This window comes from Nomascus leucogenys, chromosome 2, assembly GCF_006542625.1.
Source record: "Nomascus leucogenys isolate Asia chromosome 2, Asia_NLE_v1, whole genome shotgun sequence".
In the NCBI taxonomy this organism is placed as follows: domain Eukaryota; kingdom Metazoa; phylum Chordata; class Mammalia; order Primates; family Hylobatidae; genus Nomascus; species Nomascus leucogenys.
The window spans coordinates 63,472,262-63,496,584 of NC_044382.1; the positions used below are offsets into that span (position 1 = coordinate 63,472,262).

The 24,323-nt window shown below is 39.6% G+C and overlaps 1 protein-coding gene across 3 annotated transcripts in view; it reads right to left on the reverse strand.

The window, feature by feature from the left end:
• NUP93 (nucleoporin 93) overlaps nucleotides 1–24,323 on the reverse strand; it is a 111,245-nt gene that overhangs the window by 55,746 nt on the left and 31,176 nt on the right. The window contains exon 1 of one of the 3 annotated variants that reach the window (XM_003263085.4): nucleotides 4,501–4,923. The exons of the other annotated variants lie outside the window; for them this stretch is intronic. The gene's annotated coding sequence lies outside the window, so the exon portion shown is untranslated. Of the gene's footprint in view, nucleotides 1–4,500; nucleotides 4,924–24,323 lie in introns of those variants that run through there. 3 annotated transcript variants of the gene reach the window in all.

Sequence of the window (24,323 nt, forward strand, 5' to 3'; positions counted from 1 at the left end):
ATCCCAGGAGACTTCACTGTTCATGCTGAGCCAACACAATGGACCCAAAAGCTCAACTTGCAAGATAGAGTTTATTTTTAAATGTTTGTTTATAAATGCTTATCATCTTCAACACAGGCCCAGGAAGACTCCAAGCACAGCTCAGAAAGTAATTTCTGGCACAGCTGAAAAGGAACATCTCTGTGAGTTAGGTTGCTAAGGCAAAGACAAGACAGACTTTGCTGAAAGCTCAATCCATTAGATCAATCAGTCACCAGCAAGCTGGCAGAGAAAGAAATGGAGTCAGATGCAGACAGAGACACAGCGCAGCACAGATTCAGATTAGGAGTCAGGTGGTCCAGATTTAGGGCAAAGTCGACTGCTTTCCAGATGTATGACCTTGAGAAAGTTATTTAACTGCAGTTAAGCCTTTCTTTACTTAACTATAACATGAGCTGATTGCACTAAACCCTAAGGCCAGCACCAGAACTCCAACTTCATGAGAGGTGGGAACAGGTGAGAAATCAATACTGTCATTACCACTATGACTATTGTTCACGTGCAAAATAATCCAGACCTTGAACCACAAAAGAAAGAAAATAACCTTTGTTTTTGAAGGTGGCCAAAATATATATTTTATATATAAAATAACTAAAACCCACAAAGAGCTAGAATGAAAACCAGAGACAAATAACATAGTTTCGTAGGAATGTTACTTCACCTCACCATAAAGGAGAAGCATACTGTCCTTTGTTTTCTAAAAATTCACCCTATGTTGGAAGGAGTAAATTTTTATGCTAAAAAAGAAAAAGAAAGCATAAGGCAAGGCATTTCAGAAGTATTAATACACAGTACTTTAAATTCCATTTTAACCATACTTGCCATCAATTTCTTAGAAGGAACATTTGAAGCCATCTACATATAAGTGCTAATTAAATCTTTACTTTGAAAATCTCAAAATTTTTATCTTCTAACAATAAAAAGTGGCTGTAAATAGGCAAGGCAGTGCTCCTAAAGGTGTCTTCAAACTTAATTTAAAGAAAATAATTCGTGCGGTCCACCCCTTACCACAGTGTTTCTGGTGACGCCATTTTACTCCTTCCTCTCTGCCATCTTAGTACCACGGAATGTTTCCTAGCGAGCTAGCTGACATGCTTGCTTATCCACATTATGGTACTGCCAGAGCAGTCAAAGGTTTGATACAAATACATTTTTTGTTGCAAAAAGAACCAATCCCTGACTCTTCACTATCAGCCAGGCTAAAATTTCACGAGAAAACTGAAATTTCCAGATTGAAGAGGTTCAGGAATCCCCTACAAGTACCAGAAAGGAGAGCCTCTTCCGAGCAGCCAAACTTGAGTAGACCATGGTGGAGGCAAAGAAAATAGGAAGAAACTGGGTCTCTCCTACCTCCCCCAGGGTACTTAATACCTAGCCTTATTATAAAGCCAGCAAAAGGAAAAAAGACCAGGATCTTCAACCAAGTTTTACTGTAAAAATTTCAAAGGGAGGCTTTGTGACACCCCCTGTGTCATCCAACCAAACATTTTATGCAAGCAAATCTGCAGTTAAAATGGAGTTCTAATTTGCTGACCTAAAACTCTTTCATTTCAAGGTGCAAGCCTCATAAAAACCAAGGGAAAAGAATCCCTTTGCATTCTACCATATATTTAAACATGTTAAATGCTGTCCCCATAATTAAAAAATTATGCTGAGATCTAGGCTCTTATTCTGTAAGTTAATATTTGCGCCACAGATTTATGGATCTTGTAGGATTCTAACCAGGGCTTACAACAACTGAACCTTCCTATGTCAATGGAAAGGCTGATGTGAAGAAAATCATTTTCTCCCTAGTTTCCAACATCTATTAATTAGAGAAGACAGCACTCGGTGAGTAGGATAAACAGGAGCTAGTGCAACAAGAGCTAGAAGAACAGCTGGCTTTATAAATTTGATATCAAGTTAAAAGGATTCTCAGATACCCAGTTCTGTGAAGCTTCAACTCCTGAAACAGCTAATAAAGCATGTTGAGCAAATTCTTCATGGTAAAGTTTACTATAAAATACACGCACTATAAATTCTTCAGGGTTTAAAAGATAAAAATTCTTCAGCCTTTAAATGAAACACAAATCAAAGTTAAAATCCACTTGTTTCCTCTTAGTAACAGTATAAAGGAACAAAGAAATAAGACGGGTCAAATCCAATTAATTTTAAGAATCAAGATTTATAAGCTTACAATTACAAACAAGAGTTTTACACAAGCAGCTTTGAAGTCACAACTATTAATTAAGTAGAAGGCACTAAAAATTATCCCCATGAGTGAGAGTGAAAGCCTCAATCTATTGATCTTTGAAAACAAAAATCTTGTTTTGTCAAAACATTTGTTTCCTGTGTATTTTAATCAGCTATTATAGGTCATTAACCCGGAAGCATTTTCATAAAAAACAAGAGCAAAAACAGGACACTAAAATTAAAATCCAGCAATTCTTTTCAGGAATGGAAAACAGACTGCTTTTAAAAGACAGTGAAAAGAAACCTGAACTCTTTTAAATTTACCATATTCAGATTTCTTTTTCCTCTCAAGTGTCATTTCCATTCATGACTAGTGATAAATTCATACTTCTCATTAACTTAAATTACTGATGATAATTTAGATCATGTGCTAAAATCACTCACAAAACCTATATTTTAAGTATATATATCACACCTGGTTTTTGAAAAATACATTAAAAAAAAAAAATCCAAGAACCTCTGCGCTACACTTTTCATATTTGCAGCGTTCATTTAAAAGTCTATTTTGCACATTCAACCAAAAGCAAATTTTCAACCTCTCCCCGCTATATGAGTACAAGAAATACTTACTGTAGACAAAAGAATTCCATTTTCTTTCTGGGAATATTCTCCACCTTCCTAAAGAACTCTTCTATACAATGTGCAAATTCATTTTCTTAGTTTTACAGTAACAAAGCTCCTGTGCCATGGAACCTAATGCAAATGAAATGGCCTTGCAGCTGCCTTCAGAATACAGCTCACCTCGACCATGATACAGCTAATTGTTAAAAATGGTGGCTGAGACATTTTCCATACATTAAATTAAGGAGCTCTGATGAAGGCGCTGGCATCCACTCACTTCAGACAAAGGAAAATAATTTGCAACTGTACCAAGGCATGGATAATTGAGTCATCTCCCATACAGGGTCAGTGTTAGAGGTTTCCTCCATCTTTACAAAATGCAAACCACATCTCATTGTCTCATCTCAGAAATCGATTCTTTGCAATGCTGCACTGGGTCAGAGTTTCAAAGGAATCTTAGTCATGGGTAAATCCAGAACTCCAATGCCAAGAGGAGCCGAATTCTCACAGTTCCTCTCCCTCTGCTGAGCAGCTCTCCTCTATTCCCCAATTGACAGCTCCTCAAGTCTTCCTATTGTTAAGAGTAAAGAAAGTCCCCACACCTCCAAAGGGAAATAAACCCCTCAACTAGGATGAACAATTTCCAAGTACATGCTTCAGAAAGAGGTCCAGACCCCACAGGTCCCACAATACAAATACATTCCTTAGGATAAAAAGCCATATGCATCATCATATTTTGTTGTTGCTTTTAAGGGAAGGCAACAAACAACCTGCTTTTTAATGCCGAATTAAATGTATTGTATCTTTGATATTAATCAAGGTATTAAAAGTATTGCAGGCAACATTTATAATTCTATCACCCTCCAGATAATGCTTACATGACTTAGGAAGTTTTCATTTCACTTACACAAATCATATTCTCTAGCCAAAAATTTGAAATATACTTAAAGAACTCCTATCATCTCTTTTGAGGCTGAATTTAAGAAATAAAAAAGAACCACCTCAATTTAAATTGCCAATATTTAGTAAATACTTAGGAATCCTCCTCTTTAATGTTACTGTTTAATTCTTCTCATTTCAAGCCTTATGCTAAAACATTTCCTGGGAGATAGTTCAAAAAATCTCTAATAGTACTTTTTCCCTAATCACCAAATATAAAGGACTGAATTCCTAAAGAATCCTACACACACACACACACACACCATACACACAAACACACACACACACACTCACTCACTCTCACCTGCAATCCCAAAGAAGGATCTGGTTTTAGCAAATAAATTAAATTCTATTTTCATATTCCACCTCATACAAGAATTCTGCACTTCACATGTATCTCCTTTAAAAATCCTAAAGACCACACTACTTGCTACTTAAAGAAGAAGTTCACAAAAATCCCAATAACCAACTATTTAAATATTTAAGCAAATGCTGCCCCACCCAAACATTTTTAAAAGAAAAATATTAGAATGGCAAGATACAAATCTGAACAATTCTCAGAAGAATCAAGTACTTCTTCTATCAAATGAGTTAACTGCTTCCAAATTTACCTCAAATTTTCAAACAAACCAAGACCTTGTCTTTCAGAGGCACTGCAACAACATGCTGCCACTCTATTTACCAGGGTGCATTTGTCTTAATTTCTTTACAAAACACGGGCAATCCTACCTGCAGCTCTTAAATTTAAGGAGTTACAGAACGGTCGATGCTGTCGATCACTGCAGCTCTTCCATACCTTCTTATATGAGATAAGCTCTGTCGGAACCAGTGCTCAAGTTTTTCCCACCCCAAACTGCCTGAATTGAGGGATGGGGGTGGGGAGAAGGATAGAGAGAAGAGAAAAAGAGAGAAAGAAGAAAAAGGAAAAGAACAACCCCTCTGCAAGTGCTGATGTGACTGAAGCACTAAAGAGTCAAATTAAACAATGAGATTGCAGGGTCCCTTTAAAAAGGGTGCACTGCAGCCCCCGGAGCACAGCATCACCATTCGTTGTGCTCTACACAAATTCAGAGAAGTCAGCCATCAGTTTGAAAGCACAAACTGATGGGAGTAACAGTTTATAGGTTACAGAAGGGTATTTTATTGTTAACGGACTGTACCAAGTTAAGATTTAAGAGGGGGAGAGACAACATGTAGGCAAGGAATGCTATGATACTTTTTTTCCCCAACCCAAACCACTGCAATTACTCTGATGTGAATTTTTGATGACTTCCGACATCTTGCATGGTTAATAATCGCTTCAGCTGTCATGTTTGGTTAATGTGGAAAATGCATTTGCTGCATTGTGATGCAGTGCTGTGGCCACAGATTGTAACACCAGTTGTGAAGCTGGTCCCTTAACTGAGCAGCAGGAATTTGCACATGCCATGATGCTAAAATAAATGGTAGTTAAAAGATTTTATACAGCAGCAGACAGATTCTGCCATTTTAGTCTACAGTATGTGTAGATACAACATACAGAAGCATCTCAGATCATTGTGCCCTTGTCAACTGTACTGCCCTTCAAGCAGAACAGTAAATTCGCCATCTTAAATGTTTGGCCTCTTAGTAGTTAAAAGATTTTGATACTGTTTAAATAACTATTCAGATTAATTATAGCTTTGAAAAGAACAGAGGTTATTTGCATTTCAGGAATATACAGCCAATGAAACTGTCACTGACACAGGAAAATGCAGACCTTTTATTAACATATGCTCAGCTCAACTGTCACTTCTTTGTACAACATTTAGGGGAAAATATATGGTGTGTAAGTAATGAATATTCCCATTCTACTGCAATGATTTTTTAAAAGTGCTCCTCAGGAAGGGGTTTTTTTCCTCCATGTTTTAACATATAACCTGAAAATTAAAGACTACATTAAAATATTATCATGTTTTTCACTGTCAAAAAAGGAAATTCAGTGTGGCAAACAACTGTACAATTATAGGAAGGCTTGTGAAAAAGCAAAGATAGAGCCACGCTAAGACCAAGGCACCAGATGATTAAAGTCAGGCTGGTCAGGTGATGGGCCATCATCATGGTGCAGACTGCAAAAGGAAAATAGAACCATTCTCTCCTCAAAAACAAAAACCACAAACCCTAAGATTGCAATCTGTTGGTTGCAAAACCAACATCTATACTGCAGAACCTGAAAGACACATAATATTTGCCAATTTCATGATGTATTTTTATATAAATATTAACTTGGCTATTTAGCATACAGAATTTGACTACTGACGGTTCTTACTCATCTACCATCATCATTTTTGTATTTTAAGAAACAAAACCAACTTACATTGTTCCTTTAAAAGAATAAATATAATTAACTTATTTCTTACATCAGTACTTTTGCCAATTAAATAAATACCCAGAGTTGAGATGTTTCAGACATTTCTGCCTTACAAAAACAAACAAAAAACCCGAACTAAACTAAAAAGAATGAACATAGGAACACACTGGTGTCTGAACAGCGAATAACAATGAAAGAACTTATGTTACTAGCATAAAAATCAACTCATGATTTCCTTTGTTTTATTCATTGTGATAACACCAAATGCATAATTTGGAGGTGCATGTGTTAACAAGCACCGTAAAGCTGAAGAGCTTTCTAGTTTTCTTACCCTAACTTAAAATTAACTGCACCAACAGTGCTATGTGGTGCCATAGCAGATGTCACAGTAGTTGTAGCTAACATTCAACAATCAAGCTTTTTTTGTTCCAGACCCAATACAAGGTACCACTAACGGCTGAGAAAACTGCACAAGGAGGGAGGGAGAAACGTGTGTGAGGGTAGCTTTGAAATTAACCAGGCTCAGCTTATGCTCCAATTACTGAACAAAAGACAATCCTAGGGGACCTCTCTCTGAACCAGTGCAAGAAGCAAACTCTTTTGTTTCTGATCAAATAAATACTGTACTGGAGCATGGTGGATATACAGCAATAGGAGTCTCTGCCTGGGGATGAAAAGAACCCAAAGACCCAAGTGTGGTTAAAGTCAAACTATTTCATGGACGTAAAACCTGTTCCCAAGGGATACATCTGAGGTTCACTACAGGGGAGTAAGAAAACCCTCTTTATTTACTGAAAAAAACCTCACCGAGTCACTGTTAAGACGTTTTTCCTCTTTAGTATTGCCAACAAATAAATTAAGAGGGTATTTCTTTAAGCTAGAATAAATTCTCAATCAGCTCAGCCCCTTCTTCCTCCATCTACGAGTATCCCAAGGAAACTAGATGAGTGGCTGACTTGGAGTTGCAAGATATGCTGGCTGGAAAGGACCTCAGAGCAGAAGTGTTAACTATCCTGCCTTCAGACCCCAGATGGCTGAATAGGTAAGGAGGTCACAACAAAAATGCTACCAAGAAGCTACCTTACAAAGGAGGTGCTTCTCTACTTATTTGTCACTAACTGAACATAAAGTGATCTATTCCTAAATTTGGTAGTCCATTGTTTAATTTTGTATTTTGGCTTTACATAACCCTAGACACCAAAAACTAAAGCAAAAAAGAAAAGGGTTAAAAACTAACGGGTCCAGCATTTATTAATATAAGGGATTAAAGTGGGCTCACTTAAACAAATGTAGAGATTACAGTCTAGAAAAGGGAGCTATTGAACTTTTGTGGTTCAAGTAGAACTATAATAATTCCCAGGTAAAATAATATTCAAGTGAACAACTGTAGAGCTCTACAGTACAGTGACCACATATAGGACTTTACCCAGAAAAACTTTTACAGATACTTGGTGGGCTCTGCTCTGTCTTCTGCCAGGTTCTCCAGGCTGCTGGGAAGATCAATAGTACTCGTGGGTAAGTGCTTTTAAGAGTAAAGAAGGAAGCCAGGTGAAGCTGGGTGATGACTCCCTCTATGAGCAAACTCCCAGCTTTCTGAGATATAGCTGGGATAGCTAGGTCCCTGCTCCCTTTCCACCCCACCACTACCAACCTCCTCCTGGCTTCTTCTCCTCACTGAGACCTTGGCCCTTTGCCTCCTGCTAAACATTTCTCCTATTACACATTCATTTCTACTGCCACAATTCTTCTCTGCAGGCCTGTGGCTCTCGAAAATTCTGTATGGAGCTGTTTTCTGAGCAATTTTCTTACCCCATCTCCAAATGCTTCAGGAGCATTTCCACAGTGATAGCTTACCAGAACATCAGAAACGGAAATGAAATCTCAACTCTCAATCTAGTTAATCTTCCAATTCCTTAGCCTCAACAAAAAGCACCCATCCTTCTCCTTGCCCTAACGTCACGTAATTTCTGAACATCCTTCTTAAGCCCATCAGGCACCATGTGTGGCAGATGTTTTATCCCAAATGTCCCTCACACATCTTTTTCCTCTGTTTTTTCAGCTACCACATTGGTCCTGGCTGTTGTCACCTCAAAGCTGTATTACTACAATTGCCTCTGAATGTCACCTAGCAGCTATCCTTCCACTGGCCAAACCAACTTCCATAAGCACTGCCATGCCCTCCCTCCTTTCTTCTCAACATTTACCTGCTCCGAAACTTTCAACACCTACCGCCTACACTCCACTGCCTGGCAGTCACTCCTTCCATGTTTGACTGCCCTTCCCTGACAGATTTTACTTCTTAGCACATAACTTCCATTTCTTACCTCCCTGACTTTGGTCAGGTTATTACTCTTCTTTCACTTCCTGCAAGCTAAACCCATTTCATTTTTCAAGGCCCATCTGTTCCAGGGAGTCTTTCCCAACTACCCCAGAATTCACTTGTTATTAACTGCTTCCACGCCTCTGAATTCCCATGGCATTTAGAATCCTGTGTCGCTCTCATTCAGTCTGTCTGTCACTTTTCACAGCTTGGACAGTTTGATCTTGCAGGAATGTCGGTGTTGGCTCTCCAGGCAGAAGACAAACTTCCAGAGGGCAGCATTCAGAATTTGTATTTATTCGAATTATCTCCATAGTGCTGTCCTTAATGGGCACTGAACAAAACCACTTCTTAATTTTTATTAGTGTCTACTAGGCCCTGCCCAGGTAGATGCAGGCAGTTATACTTAAAGGGGAGCTAAATATTACTTTTGCTTGTTCTTTCAAATCTTCTCACCTCCCTGAGATAATTCCAGCCTTAGGTGGTAAGATACTAAGGCAGTTCTTGGCCACTGTGCCGAGGCACTAAGCTCTTCTTTGTGACTAAGCATCATTACCAACAGTATTCAATTCCCAAAGTTGGCTTCCTCATTATATGCGACTAGAGCCACGGAAGTTCGGGGAAAATGAGATGGCCTGACCCAAAGTCAGTGGTATGGCATTCACAGCTCATCTGTCCTTACTAATCAGCTGAGAATGAAAAAGCAATCTGCTAATTTATTGCAGACATTTCATCCTGAATATTATTTTAGGTGAGGAACACCAGATTTAGGCAGTCAATAAAAAAAGAGAAGATTTCTGCACAGCCTTATTTAGCACTAAAACAAATTACAGTTCATTCTCTCTTGCTGATACACAAACTAGACTGCCCAGAGGTCAAGAAACAACAGGGAAAAGTAAGCTTTCCCAGCTAATAAGTTCCTGCTGCCCCAGAGTGGTGGTTCTGCCTTTGATATGACTATAAACCAAAAGGGTGAGAGCAGGGTTTATAAGTAGGCCAGATAAGAAATGCACCTCGGTGAAAGAAATTTCAGAAGATTTCCATTTTAAATGTGTTTTCAAGAAGTAGTTCCCCAATAAAAGCAATTACTAATGGGAAGAGGAAGTATAGTCCTCAATATTTCTCCAGGGCAATTCATTACAGTTTTAAGTAGCCTCCCAGATTTCTAAAAATCAAAATGGGAAAGGCTCTCTTCTTATCAGTCTGTCTCTGTTTCTGTCATACAAACACACACACACACGCTCACTCTCTCTCTCAGCATCTACTAAGCCTTGGTATTTAGAGAGAGAGAACAAATGAGACTTTCAGCAAGAACTTGTAGAATATGTGAAGAAGTTCTACCACAGTAAAAAATAAATGAAATAATAAGATATATGTTCATTGGATTCACAGCCACAAAATTTCAGGCACAGAGAGACTCAAACTCAGGTTCTGGCCCAGGTCTTGGCTTTGGGCCTAAGACCTGGCTTTCTTGTTTCCTTACAGAGAGAGCTCTTGGCACAGCACTATGGGACACGTACTGAGAAAAACTGCATGAATGCCTGCTAGAGCCCCAGATTTCATGGAATTTTAAGTCATTACATGGGGGATGGTGGTGGTTGCACAAGAACGGCTTCTAGCTTGTTAATTCTTGTTACCAATGTACTTTTCACAACAGATGTATTTCTTGCCAGGTTGATTGTAAATAGAATTCTTTTAAACAAATTCTATTTTAAATTCAGCAGGGAAGCTGTTATTTGAAGGAATACTAAAGCTGAACATTGTCCCAAGGTTTCTTTTACAAATCTAGATATTCAGATTTGGATTTGCTTATTAAAAGCAGAGTCCATCATAATTTTACTATTATGTTAAAGACACTAAAACCTTAATTTTTATATAGTTTATGCACATATTTATTATTTGTGCTACTATCTGGAAAACAGTGATATGGCCAGATACTGGTAAGAAAAATACAAAAGACTCCTCAACAGAAAGAAAAGGATTATTAAAATTATCCAGCCCTCAACGATTTAAACAAGGGGAAAAAGAACTGTATTTCTTTCATTATCGGGTTATAATTTTACTCACTGACATAAATAAAATGTAGCTTTCTCAAAGTTTTCTCTGAAGAAAACTTAAAGGCAAAATTCTATTTTTCATCAATTCCTATTATAAAATTGAAAATAGCATTCCTCAAAGCAATAAAAAAAAATCTGGCACCAACAAATAAAAGTATATTCAAGGATATAAACTTTAAGAAAAAAAAAAAACTATAAAATAACCAGACCAAAAATGATGAGAAACGACAGTAAAATGAATTTGAAACAGCAACTACGGTGATGACCTGTGGGATACTGGTCCTACATGAAGGGTGCGAGAGGTGAGGGGGCCCCTGCCTTTCTTCACCCCACTTCAGGTCAGGATAGACAACCATGGCAAGGGAGGGGTGGCCTTGTCTATGGGGCCCTAAAAAATACTGGGTTGGGCTTTCATCGCTGTACCTGTGCCCTCCTTATCTCAAAATAGGGGCACAAGGATCTGCAATTCTAAAATTTTTTTTGGAAAAACAGGCTGATTTTAAAATCCGCTTTCCCCACACTGTTCCCTCCATCAGCCTTCCAGCAGGGATGCGCAAATGGTTTTAAAAACAATGGTCCAGTTTTATTAACATGCTTCTTAACACTAAGTCCTCCAGCAAACTACTGAGGAGACCAAAACGTTTCCAGTTCTACTACTTTGCCATCTCACACCTTTAAGAAGATACTGGCAGGCCGGGTGTGGTGGCTCACGCCTGTAATCCCAGCACTTTGGGAGGCAGAGGCGGGTGGATCATGAGGTCAGGAGATCAAGACCATCCTGGCTAACACAGTGAAACCCCGTCTCTACTAAAAATACAAAAAATTAGCCGGGCGTGGTGGCAGGCGCCTGTAGTCCCAGCTACTCGGGAGGCTGAGGCAGGAGAATGGCGTGAACCCGGGAGGCGGAGCTTGCAGTGAGCCGAGATCGCGCCATTGCACTGCACTCCAGCCTGGGCGACAGAGCAAGACTCCGTCTCAAAAAAAAAAAAAAGACTGAAGAAGATACTGGAGCATTTTAAGTAGCCAGCTTCCCTCAGGAAAACCTACAACACTGAACCTGTAGTAAGAATGGGGACTATATTATATCTACTTAAAGTGCTTAACACAGCATCATGTGCAGAATAAGTGCTTGACATGACTGATTAACCTACAAATTGCTGAGTATTATTATTCAGAAGTTCTAGAAATGTCTACATAACTCCAGATGGTCATCAGCCTTTTCCAACTGTAGTGTTTCTTGGCAAACTATCATTTAGCATTTAATCTGGTGAAGTGTTCCTATGAAGCTACCTACACATTATTAGAACTTAATTCGGGCTGGGCACGGTGGCTCACATCTGCGATCTCTGCACTTTAGGAACCCAAGGTAGGTGGATCGCTTGAGCTCAGGAGTTTGAGACCAACCTGGGCAACATGGTGAAACCCCGCCTCTAGCAAAAATACAAAAAATTAGCCAGGCATGGTGGCATGCGCCTGTAGTCCCAGCTACTCGGGAGGCTGAGGTGGGAGGATCACTTGACCCTGGGAGGTGGAGGTTGCAATGAGCAGAGATTGCACCACTGCACTCCAGCCTGGGCAGCAGAGCGAGACTCTTGTCTCAAAAAAAAAAAAAACCCTAATCTGGTGACTGATAGGACTACCCAAATATGATTTCTAAAATCGAACAGTGATCAAGTCCAGTGGAAAGCATACTGAAGCTAGAGTCAGAACAACTGGGTTCTAGGCAACCAAATCATTCACCTCATGCCTCAGTTTCTTCATCTGTGAAATGAGAAAATACCACCACACCAGGATAAAGTAAGAGCACTGCATGTATTTTCAACTATCTATACAATAGGATTCTCTTCAAAGCCAAGAGAAGCCATTTCAAATGATTTCTAAAACACAGGCAGCATATTTTAATACATTTTTCAAATATGCAGACTGATTTAGACATTTCCAAAGAAATACTTATTCTGCTTCTCTGCTTTCTCTCATGGCATCTGTTGTTACTAGCAGCTAAGGAAAAGTAAAATCTAATGTCATTAACAGTAGACCCAAGATCCCTAGCACACATTTAATGGTGGGGGTGGGGGGCATACAGAGAGAAGCAAATGAAAAGTGAACAAAATGAGAATGAGAGGAGCTGGGAGAAAGGCAGAGAAATCAGGTTAATGAATAAAAACAAGTCCATCTTTCATCTCTCCTGGCTCCTACTGATGGCAGACGGTGTATTTAATCTGCTGAGAGACCAGATTTAAGGCCTCCTTTTGGCATAGTCCATCCATGAATTATTAACATTTGCAGAAGCAACAGCACATCCGCTCACAGCAATCAGAGAGGATAATGATGATTAACTAAGATGGGATTATTAATCCTCCCACTTCCCTTTCCCATGTCTCCCTCTCTTCTTTATTCTCCTCTGGGCTCTGACTACTTTTTAGGTAGTATATTTTGAGCTACAGCCTTAATATCAGATTCAATACCTCTATGATGAAAACAATTATAACTGACAAGTTATAAGTCATAAGTTTTTAAATATATATGTTTTAAACATATATTATATTGAACACTATGTCCTTGATGAAGCAAAGATAAAAACAAAGGTGGTTATAAATTCTTTATGGACTCAACTTAAAAGATAAATACACTGCTTTGCAGGCTGCTTTGTTTACAGTTTGTTTAGTGAAAATTCAGTATTAGTCCACAGGTGGACTGAGTTTAAAAGTTGGCAAAGACACCTAGAAAAGTAGGTTTACCTACAGTAGACTTCTGTTATCACTTAATTCAGTAGATCTCAAGCTGGAGTACTTGTTAAAACACAGACTCTGGGTTGCACCCTCAGAGATTTGGATTCAATAGGTCTGTGGGGAGCCTGAGAATCATATTTCTTAAAAGTTCCCAGGTGATGCTGATGCTGCTAGTCTGAGCGCCACACTCTAGCATCATTGACCAAAAGGCTTTTTTCTGGTTGCCAAAGGTATTCAGGGCAGGAGAGGAATGGAGGAGGAAATTAAACCCAACCTGAGCTAGAAAGTTAACAAAGACAGAGATGAGATCAGTGGCTCCTTCCCCTTCCTAACCCCCAAGGAAAAGCCTAGATGCCTGAAAGGCTCTGCAATGCGTTTGTTGCTCCAAAATAAACCCCATCCCATAACACTGCCCCATCCTCAAAAAAGAAAGTAGAATGAATAGTTAACAAATAGTGAAAAGCATATATGAGGTTGGGAGGTAGATTAATTTACAACTTCATTTCCGAAACACGAAACGCAACCAAATGTCTTCTTTTCCTTGGTCAGTTTCTTCCCCATTCTCCCCCTACTTAGATTTGGCTTTAATGTATAATCAATCACCTAATAATCAATAAGTTGCAACTCTCACCTCAAACCTTGGCTTACTAAGTACTTGTGAGGAAAAACCAATTCAAACTGTGTCTACTCTGCTCTCACAACACAATGACAATCAACACAGAAGACGTCCTTTTGGGTTTTTATGGAGGCTTCCTTATGTAGGCATGCCTGATAAAACCACTGGCCACTGGTGATCAACTTAACCTTCAGATCCTCTCTCTTCCTAGCAGGCTGGAGGAAACAGGGTCCAAGACCAAATACATATTTCGCACTATCACAGTACTATAACAGAAAACTCTTACAGGCCCTCAATACCAAGCTGAGTCAGACACTAAAAAACAAAGGTAGAAAATTAGCAGAGGCTTCAGGCAACGGCCAAAGGAAATGCACTTCAGGTACATATTACAAGAGCAGAACATGAGCAAACTGGCTAGACAAATAAAACTAAATTCCATTTATTTGGGGTTTGCAAATGCAGAAAACACAAGTAATGAGAGTATGTAGGGCAGTGGAGAAACAAGGAAGACGCCCACCTCTGATGGACAGCAAGGCTAGGCTCCCACAGAGCTTCCGGGCCCCCGATGGGGAAATGTCATTCCATAGAAAACAGGTTAAGAAATGGTCAGAGGAAAGGTAGGGGTAAAACATTAAGAAATTCGGCCAGTGGTGAAAGAACTGGCTTAGTGTCTTTGCAGAAAAGAATAATATGGCATTTACCCAATGAATCCATCACTTGATGCCTTCCTCAGCAAGGCATAAGAAAAGTAAGACTACAGGACAAGGTATAAAGAATCCAGAGTCCAATCTCACTCTCCAACTGTGTTCATTCCACAGGAAGATAGCTTTGGTGGGTGCATACTGCCAAGCTGTGGGAGCCATTCTAACAGCCATGTTTTCACAGCTAACACTTGATCAGAAAAATGAGAAAAAATTCTACCCAATCATGTTCTCTACCCTTTTTCTGCCCTCAATACCGCTGAGGCATCTGGTACACTCCCATTAGCAATGGCAGCTCCTGCTGACAGCCAGTCTAAAAAGGCTGAGGCAAGGGGACAGGTGGCAGAGAGAGGGATGCAAAGGACAGAAGGAAAGCAATAGTGAAAGGAAGAAAGGAGAAAAGACCAAAAAATAAAAAGAAAATGAAAAGGAAGGGAACAGAGAAGGTGGTATCCAGCATAAAACAGAAAGCAAAATAATGGCAAAAACAGAAACAAAACAAAGAAATCTTTCCTTCAATCTGATCTAAAACCCCTGACATTCCTTCCAGTCCACCTAAAGTTCCAAATATGGCATTTGTTTCAGTTTGCTACTTTTCATTTGCTTGGCAGCAATGATCTACTCAGACAGCATAAACCCAGCACCACTTCACATAAAGGAAAACAGCAGTAAACTATGTCAGCAGTATCAACAAACATCAGTATCACTTTTTGTTCCAAAGTATATCTCAGATGGAAAAAATTAGGTTTATCACCACTCAGTGTATAGTCCACAGAAGCCAATCATGCCAAATTACTCTTCTAAGTAGCATTTCCATCCCTAATTTAATCAGCAAGTCTTTCGTGCTGGAGGGAATAAATGGAAACGTCATTCCATAGAAAACAGGTAAGAAATGGTCAGAGGAAAGGCAGGGACAAAACATTAAGAAATTCGACCAGTGATGAAAGAACTAGCTTAGTGTCTTTGCTGAAAAGAATAATATGGCATTTACCCAACCAATCCATCACTTGATGCCTTCCTCAGCAAGGCATAAGAGAAGTAAGACTACAGGACAAGGTATAAAAAATGATTTGGGTTCAAGTTCCACCTTTTACAGTAACTAATCTATCTTAGTCTCAATTTCTTCCCCTTTTAAATAAAGATGATGCCAACACTCAATCAATCCATCTCATACACTGCAGTGTGGAACAAGAGAATGACAAAGCCCACTGAAAAGTATTATACAAATGAAAAGATTATTATGATGTGTCCCTCAAACTTCATACAAAGTTCCAGGCCTATTACTTCCCCCTAAATCTTCCAAATTAGGACAAAGTCACAGAACTTCTCAATAACCAGCCTTCCAAATAGTTTGAGGGGATAATGAAATGATTTAAGGGTTGTTCATGAAATCAGCACATCTCTGATCCCTTTTTGCACATAAAGAAGCTTTTCCATTACAGAATAAAGGAAAAGACTGTGTGTCAATTTATAGGAATTGACCAATTTTGAGCTATGAGGTTCATGTGTTTTTTTGTTTTTTTGTTTTTTTTTTTTCAGTAGAGACAGGGTTTCACCGTGTTAGCTAGGATGGTCTCGATCTCCTCACCTCGTGATCCGCCCGCCTCGGCCTCCCAAAGTGCTGGGATTACAGGTGTGAGCTACCGCGCCTGGCCTATGAGGGCCACTTTTACAGTCTATTTCTAACACACACTTCATGTACCAGTCCCTCACTTCTCTATTATCAATTTTCCTTGTCATTTCAAACAGAAGATGTTCCACCGTTTCAAGTACCTGGTTTAAAAAGTTCAACACTCCTTAAATGGTACCTGTCCTAACAACTTCAAGGGGGAGTACAACAGTCAAGAAAGTGACTATGGAGCCATTTTCCAAATTTTCTGAAGCAAGCCCATCTTATTTTTATGATTGGTGGGGGTGGGGGAAATCAATTTTCCCCCCTTAAAGCCATTCGGTTCTCATTTACTCTCAAAGTCACAGATTTAATGTTTTTGTCATCTCCCTCAGCCTTAACTCAAGGGGTGAAAACACACCCTTTATTCCAGTCAAAAGATGCCCAGGCTGTGAAAGAAGATGGTGAAAGTTTTTTGTGACCAATGATGACTTCTCCAACCACTCCTGAGCCCCTGGCCAGCTCTCTCCATAAACAGGATACTGCACCAGCCCTTCAGCTAGATTCTAATTTCAACTCCATGCCAGCAGAGTGGAACCAGGCAAACCTAATTGTCACCTACTCTTGCATACTCACTGACACCCCTTCTCCCTTCCCTGCTTAGTCTTCTCTTCCTGATTCCGTTACATTAGTTTTTGTTTGTTTATAAAAGCCAGATAGCTCAAAGAGTACCAGTTTGCAAGACATGAGGTGTTAATGTTCAGCTGAATGTCAATTCCTCACTTTAGACTCTTAAACGTGAATAATTTTGCTGTAGAGAAATCTGTCTTGTATTCTGGAATATACACACAAAGTTGAGGGCTTTGTGTCTTTAAAACCAAATACACATAGTACCCTTAGACAGACAAATCATATTATGCAATACAAGATTTCAACATTCTGGCACACTGCCAGGGCTTAATGGCCAGTCAGACGCTAAGTAAGGAAATGGGTTTACATTAAACCTACAAATAAGTCAACAATCAATAGTTCAGTATTACAGTAAAAATTTGATGTGCCCTTTAAATTGCTTCTAGCATCATGCTTCTAACTCAAGTTCAGCTTCAGAAGCAAAACAAAACAAAGATGATCAAGCAAGAAGCTGAACACAACCTATTTTCACAAGCACAAAGCTTTGGCATTTTGAAACTAAAAGCTGCTCCAGGATTTCACGGAAATCCTTTACAGTGTACCTGTAGGGCAGCAAACCTGAAAAATAATAGGCTGAGCTTTAGACAGTAAATTAAACTGACAGCTCAGCAAGCAGAAAACTATGGCAAAAAAAGCAAGCACCTGAAGATAAACGGATGAAGCAGGTTTGGTCTTTCTGCAAAACTAAATGCCCCTCAACCACCATCTCCCAACACTCCGCAAGAGTTCACATCAGGGTTGAGAAAGTATGCTCCAGCTTCTCCCTTAATCAACGTTATTTTACTACTAAGCTTGTGTAAATAAGAGCTATGCCTACCACATCCATTCAAAAGATGGTACACTTTTCTCCGGCATTGTGGGCTTTCTACTCTTTATTTTGCTCTAAATGAATGATCAATTAAACTTCTATTTTATACTTTCACTAACTTTCCTCCTTCTAATACATCCTGAAAAACTTCCCTCCTTCACTAAAACAGTCTTAGTCTGCAAATGCAACTTAAATCCTAGGCAGCTAAGAGCACAGTATCAGACTCAAATCAACAGGCTGGAGCTCTGGTCTGGCATATCTAGCCTCTGTAAGCCTTAGCTTCCTCATCTGTGACGTGGGGTTAACAATAAGTATCCACCTCAGAGGGTTGCTGGTAAGATTAAATGAGCAAGCCTAGGAAGTGCTTAGCACACGTCTGAACATAATAAATGCTCAATAAACCTTGGCTTTGCCTCCCTGATGTTAGCTGGGGTAAGACAAAAGTCACTTTTTTTTTTTTTTTTTTTGAGACAGAGTATTGCTCTGTCCCCCAGACTGGAGTGCAGTGGGGCAATCTCGGCTCACCGCAAGCTCTACCTCCCGGGTTCACACCATTCTCCTGCCTCAGCCTCCCAAGTAGCTGGGACTACAGGCGCCTGCCACCACGCCAGGCTAATTTTTTGTATTTTTTAGTAGAGACAGGGTTTCACCATGTTAGCCAGGATGGTCTCAATCTCCTGAACTCATGATCCGCCCACCTTGGCCTCCAAAGTGCTGGGATTACAGGCGTGAGCAATCACACCTGGCCAAAAAAAAAATTTTTTTTTTTTTGAGACAGAGTTTTGCTTTTGTCACCCAGGCTGGAGTGCAATGGCGCAATCTTGGCTCACCACAACCTCCGCCTCCCGGATTCAAGCAATTCTCCTGCCTCAGCCTCCTGAGTAGCTAGTATTACAGGCATACACCATCACACCCAGCTAATTTTGTATTTTTAGTAGAGATGGGGTTTCTCCATGTTGGTCATGCTGGTCTCAAACTCCCGACCTCAGGTGATCCACCCACCTCAGCCTCCCAAAGTGCTGGGATTATAGGCATGAGCCACTGCACCCGGCCAAAAGACAAGAATTTAATGTGTCTCTGGTACTACGTTTCACTGCAATGGTGAGAAACAGGGAAGGAAGAAGGAAGGAGAGAAAAACACAACTATTTAAACTTGTGGTACTCAAAATATGGTTAAAGGAGCACCGGTCTGCAAACAGTTTGCTCCCAGTCTGCAGCAGATAAGTGCAAAAACTGACAATAAGGATTTAGAGATTTTTACAGCAAACTGAGTAATTTTATAGCTATCAAATCCAATTTTAAAAAAGGCTTGTATTTTGCATGTCTTTTTTTCCTAGTAATTCATTTTTGTTATATTTTATAAAAGTATCTCTCAGTCTGAGACAAAATGAAGAAAAAAACTGGTTTGAGAAGCACTGATTCAGTAAAAGCACCTTTTGAATGAACAACATCCACCACTATATTCATTCAATGCTAAGACATCTGGGGCAGTTTAGGGCCTCATTACAGAATTAAATGATCCTGTAAATGCCCACAAACTTTCAAGGGTCCGCCAGGCCCTGCTCATTTAGAGACCGGTCCTCCTGTTGAGAAAGATTGATGTGCACTGTGAAAGTGAGAGAACCTACAAGAAGAAGAGAGAAAACTCCCAGGGAATATCACATTAGTTTATTTTGGTACCTTGAGCGAATCAAGCATATCATATAATCTTCCATGGCTGTTTCTACCTGTCCCTAAAATGGCAATAGCATTTTAAAATAGACTATTTTTTTAAAAGAAAAGGGAGGAGTGGAGGAAACTCTCCCCCATATCCTTTTGTTCATCCCATTCAAAGAAATAAATCAAATTAGTCAGTAATTTTTAAAAATCAGCAAGTAAATCCACACTCCCACTTACATTCTGCTGACCTAACCCTCCCTCCCTTTTGTTTTATAAATTAAACAAATAGTCTAGTCTTCATTGCAAATATGTCTTATAAGACAAGGGTTCTTTCTGAATAATTTCTTGGCAGCTGTGTCACGCCCAGCCCTGCTCAGCAGATTCTGCTGCAGTGCTTCAAGTGCTGCAGCTTTCTGGAAAGCACAGGCAGGATTTTGCTGATGGCATCTCAGCCTCACAGCCACTCCACAGTGAGAGGCAAGGACTGGCCCTTCTGTCCTCCAGGATAATTAAAGTGGTGAGTGCACCACTGCTGATCTTGTGATCGCTGTAGACCAGCAGCTGTCAGAATCAAGGGCCTTAGCCCCAGCATGGCCGTCAGCAACCTGGGCTTGGGGAACACATTCAGCCTCTCCATATCTGAAGTGCAAGATGGAAGCTGAGCATCTGTGAAATGGAAAGATGCTTTAAAAGGAAGCGATACACACTGGTTCTTAGAGCACTGCAGCACAAGAAAATTCTAAGTCTAGGTCTTGTCAGTAGGGGATGTTGCCCATCTTACCTCCCAGCTTCTTTTCCTGGTCCCTACCAAACAAACAAATGAAAAGAAGTAAAGCCAAGGGTCTCGTCTCTATGTAATCCCCTCTCTCGGTTCCATCGCAGATCATGGATTTTTAGTGAGACACTACTAACCTGGGCCCCAAAGTTTTGTAACCGAGAAGCCTCAGTTTGCCAACTGCCACATCAGGCTGCAGGCCTGCACAGCTTTGGATCGAACATTCCAAAAAACAGAAATAAGAGATCACAAGGTGCTGTGGCAAGCAGATCAAAGTGGCACACTGGGTAAAGGGCTGCCATCTGAGAACAACAGACTGGTCTACAGTAAAACATTCAATATCTGACAAGGCTTTAACCACAATTTAAATCATAACTACTCCAGTATCAAATAGTTCAGCAGATAAAAAGACACGCCCATTTCTGGTTCCTGCAACCGAGCAATTTATAGATGCCAGACTGAAGATGTCAATCTATGTTTCTCATCTCCAAAGTGCTGGGGCATCAGTGGTATCGGTAGGTTAAGAGACAGCTGGTGAAGGAGGGAGGGGACGACTCAACTCCAGTTCAAAGGCACCAGAGCCTGGCCAATATCTGAAGTCTTCTATTAAAATGTTAAATATTTTAGCCACGGGGCTTGTTCCAAAATACTCTTAGAGAACCATTCCAACTTCTTTCTTCTTTAAGTTGGTAATTGATATTCTCTTGCTCACTACAGGATATAAGAAACCTCCTAGAAGACAAAAAAGCCTGTCATTTCCTGCTCGTTCAGAATGCATTCAGCATCCATTTACTTGCTTGTTCTGCAAGACTTGCATTGAGGAGTAAGTGTGAATGGATAAATAAAAAGGCTGAAATCTTATATCCCTGGCTCACATAAAAGCAGTTTTTCACATTTTCCCCAGACCCATTTTTATTCCAAAGTTACCATTTTTAGTTCCATTCACAGAATACTTTAATGTAATTGCATACTTTGCCACCAGACCACAATGCCTACCTTTTCCCTTATCACACAGGCAGAAAAATTAAATCATTTCAATTTCTTACCACTGTGATCAGCATTAGGCTACCTAATTATAAACACAAAACAGGATGGCACATTAGCCTGCCTCTGTGAAGACACTATTTTTTTTTTTTACAGGTTTACTGGTTTTTACCAGCTCTAAGATTTATACTGGGTCAGGGTTTAATGATAAGGAACAGCAAATATGTTTATTAAGTAGGTGTGATGTAGACACCACCGTGTTCACATAGGGGACAAAGCTTGGCACCACTTATTGTTCCTCAACCAGAACAGGGCACAGTAAGATGTAATGTCTTTTCTACATGCAATTCAGTCACTACACCCAAATCTTGGCCTAAAATGTACCCAGTGTTCCAGGAAAGGATTTCTCTTCAACTAACAGACTTTGGATCTGGTGATAATCAGATTCATCACTCCTACTGAGCCCAGGAGCATTAACTATAGGTTGTTTTAAGTCCACGATGGGCAGCTGTCATAAGCTGAGAAAGAGCAAGATTCAAATATCCATTATATCCCTCTAAAAACTCAAAGGGCATCATGAACATCCTGTTTGTTCTCTTAGGGACAAGAGGAATATAACAAAGGAGATCAATAAATGCAAATGCTTAACTAAAAGCCTTCACACCATTAGATTCCACGGAATAGTCTCTTATATTTTTATATTATGTGAAAATATTTAGACAGCAAAGTCTTATTCCTTCAGGGTCCACAGTCCATCAGTTCAAAATCATCCAATTTGGGCTAGATCACCATTTTGTGCAGAAGAGCCCACTCAGGCATATTAAGAACAGAAACAAGATGGAAGATAGGGATGTTCTGCCTACTTAAACCATTTCCCAGAATCGTTACACAAATTATCAGTACGCAAACAGATGCAACTCTTAAGAACTTCATCTCTTCCTTAGATTTGCTAAAGCAGGTCTGGTAATAATACTTTTCCTTGGTAAACATGCTTAGCAGTTTCAGTTTCAGAAACAGATGAAAATGACAACTGTATTTCTTTCAGTCTTAGAATTAAGATACTGTTTACCCATTCAGACTGTACTTTCCCTTAACTGATTCAAGCTAAGGAAATTTTACTGCACTTTTTCTTCAATATTAATATTTTGCCAGTAATTCTTGAAGAGCTATTCACATACTAATCATTCTAGGCAAATCTGACCCTCTTTCCAACAAACTGCCACAGGATTTCTGCAACCTGTTCCCAACCAACAACTTGCCAGTACTACAAACACCCAATTAGTGAGCAACTACTTTTCCTCTTTGCTGTTATATATAGCTGCATTTAAGGAGCAGAAGATAGAAAACTAAAAGACAGACTATAAAAATAATTCAGGTGATAAGGGGTTACAACACTATTGATTCATTTTTTAATTTTATTTATTTTTTGAGACAGAGTCTCTCTCTGTCCGCCAGGCTGGAGTGCTGTGGTGCCATCTCAGCTCACTACAACCTCCACCTCTCGGGTTCAAGTGATTCTCCTGTCTTAACCTCCTGAGTAGCTGGAATTACAGGCGTGCACCAACATGTCCGGATAATTTTTGTATTTTTAGTAGAGATGGGTTTCACCATGTTGACCAGGCTGATCTTGAACTTCTAACCTCAAGTGATCTGCCTGCCTCGGCCTCCCAAAGTGCTGGGATTACAGGTGTGGGCCACCGCATCCGGCCACTGATTCATTTTTATACTTACCAAAACCATTTAGTTTCTTCTTACTATTTAAAAGACAAACTAAAAGTGGTTTGAGCATATTCTACATTTCCAAGTACAGGAAAAGGAAGAAAATAATGAATATGTTATAGATACAGTGTGGCAAGCAAAACAAGTTTTTAACAGTCAATTATTATCACACCTTTAGTCTTACATATGATAGTTCAGCTTCCCTAACTCTAATTTTTTTATGGTTATTTTATCCTGTTTACCACTTCTTTTCCTCTTTACTCATATAGGACAGATTTCCACCGGGAGATTTAGACAGATTATGAAGACCTTCAAAACAGAGTCTTTTTTTTTTTCTTTTGGGTAGAAGGGGCTGAATTTTCACTTAACTATGATTAGAATTGGCAGCTAAGTCAATTCCAACAACATAATCTAGATTTCTATTTACTTTGTAAGGGAACATTCAGAAAGTTTTGTCTTTTCCTAAGCAGGGAAGCCAATATACTATATTTGGAGGCTGTGGGGAAGACAGGTCTATTAAGACTACAGAAGAGGTGACATCTAAGGAAAGCCTTAGGGTCTTAGACTGAAATTAGGGCTTGGATGTTCCAGGACAAGTGAAGGCAGTGAGCAAAGATAAGTTATAAAAGAAAAAAGAATGGGTTGGGCATTTATACACATACACACACACACACACACACACACACACACACAAGCAGTTCCTTCTATCTTCGAAAAATGCCAAAATTTAATCCTATCTATACTTACCTTAAAAACTATATTATTTAATACTTTAAGAAGCAGAGAGTTTCTAGTTGAAAAATGTCTCTTGATAAATCTCTCAAACACATTACAGACTGTTAACATGTTTAGAAAGAGTAACTACTATTAAATTCTGAAATCAGATAAAAGTAGTCACCCTCATTTCCCAAAGGCTCAAAGGAGAATGAGGAGGATGACATGAGAAACTTAGTTGGGACCTGCAGTACCCAACGACTAGCAATGGATATCTTATCCCAATACTGCCCATGGATATGAAATGGAGTTAGATTTGAAGATGTTTCATTCTTTACAGTAACAGTTTTAAAATTTCTGGCACTATAAGTACAGTGGGTTGAAGTGTGTGTCCCACAAAAAGATATGTCCAAGTCCCAACCTCTGGTCCTTGTAAATGTGACCTTACTTGGAAATAGGGCCTTTGCAAATGTAATTAAGGATCTCAAGAAGAGATTATCCTGGATTTAGGGTGGGTCCTAAATCCAATGACTGGTGTCCTTATATGACATGAAAGATAGACCTGACACATACAAGGAAGAACCTGTGAAGATGGAGGAAGAGATGAAGTTATGCTGCCATAAGCCAAGGAATGTCAGGAGCCAATCAGAAGCCAGAAGAGGAAGGAGTCTCCCCTAGAGCCTATGGAGAGAGTGTGGTGCTGCCAATACCTTGATTTCAAAGTTCAGGATTCCAGAACTGTGACAGAATAAACTTCTGTTGTTTTAGGCTACCAAATTTGCAGTACTTTGTTACAGCATCCCTAGCAATTCAATATAGTAAGTTCAGCAATTATTTATTAT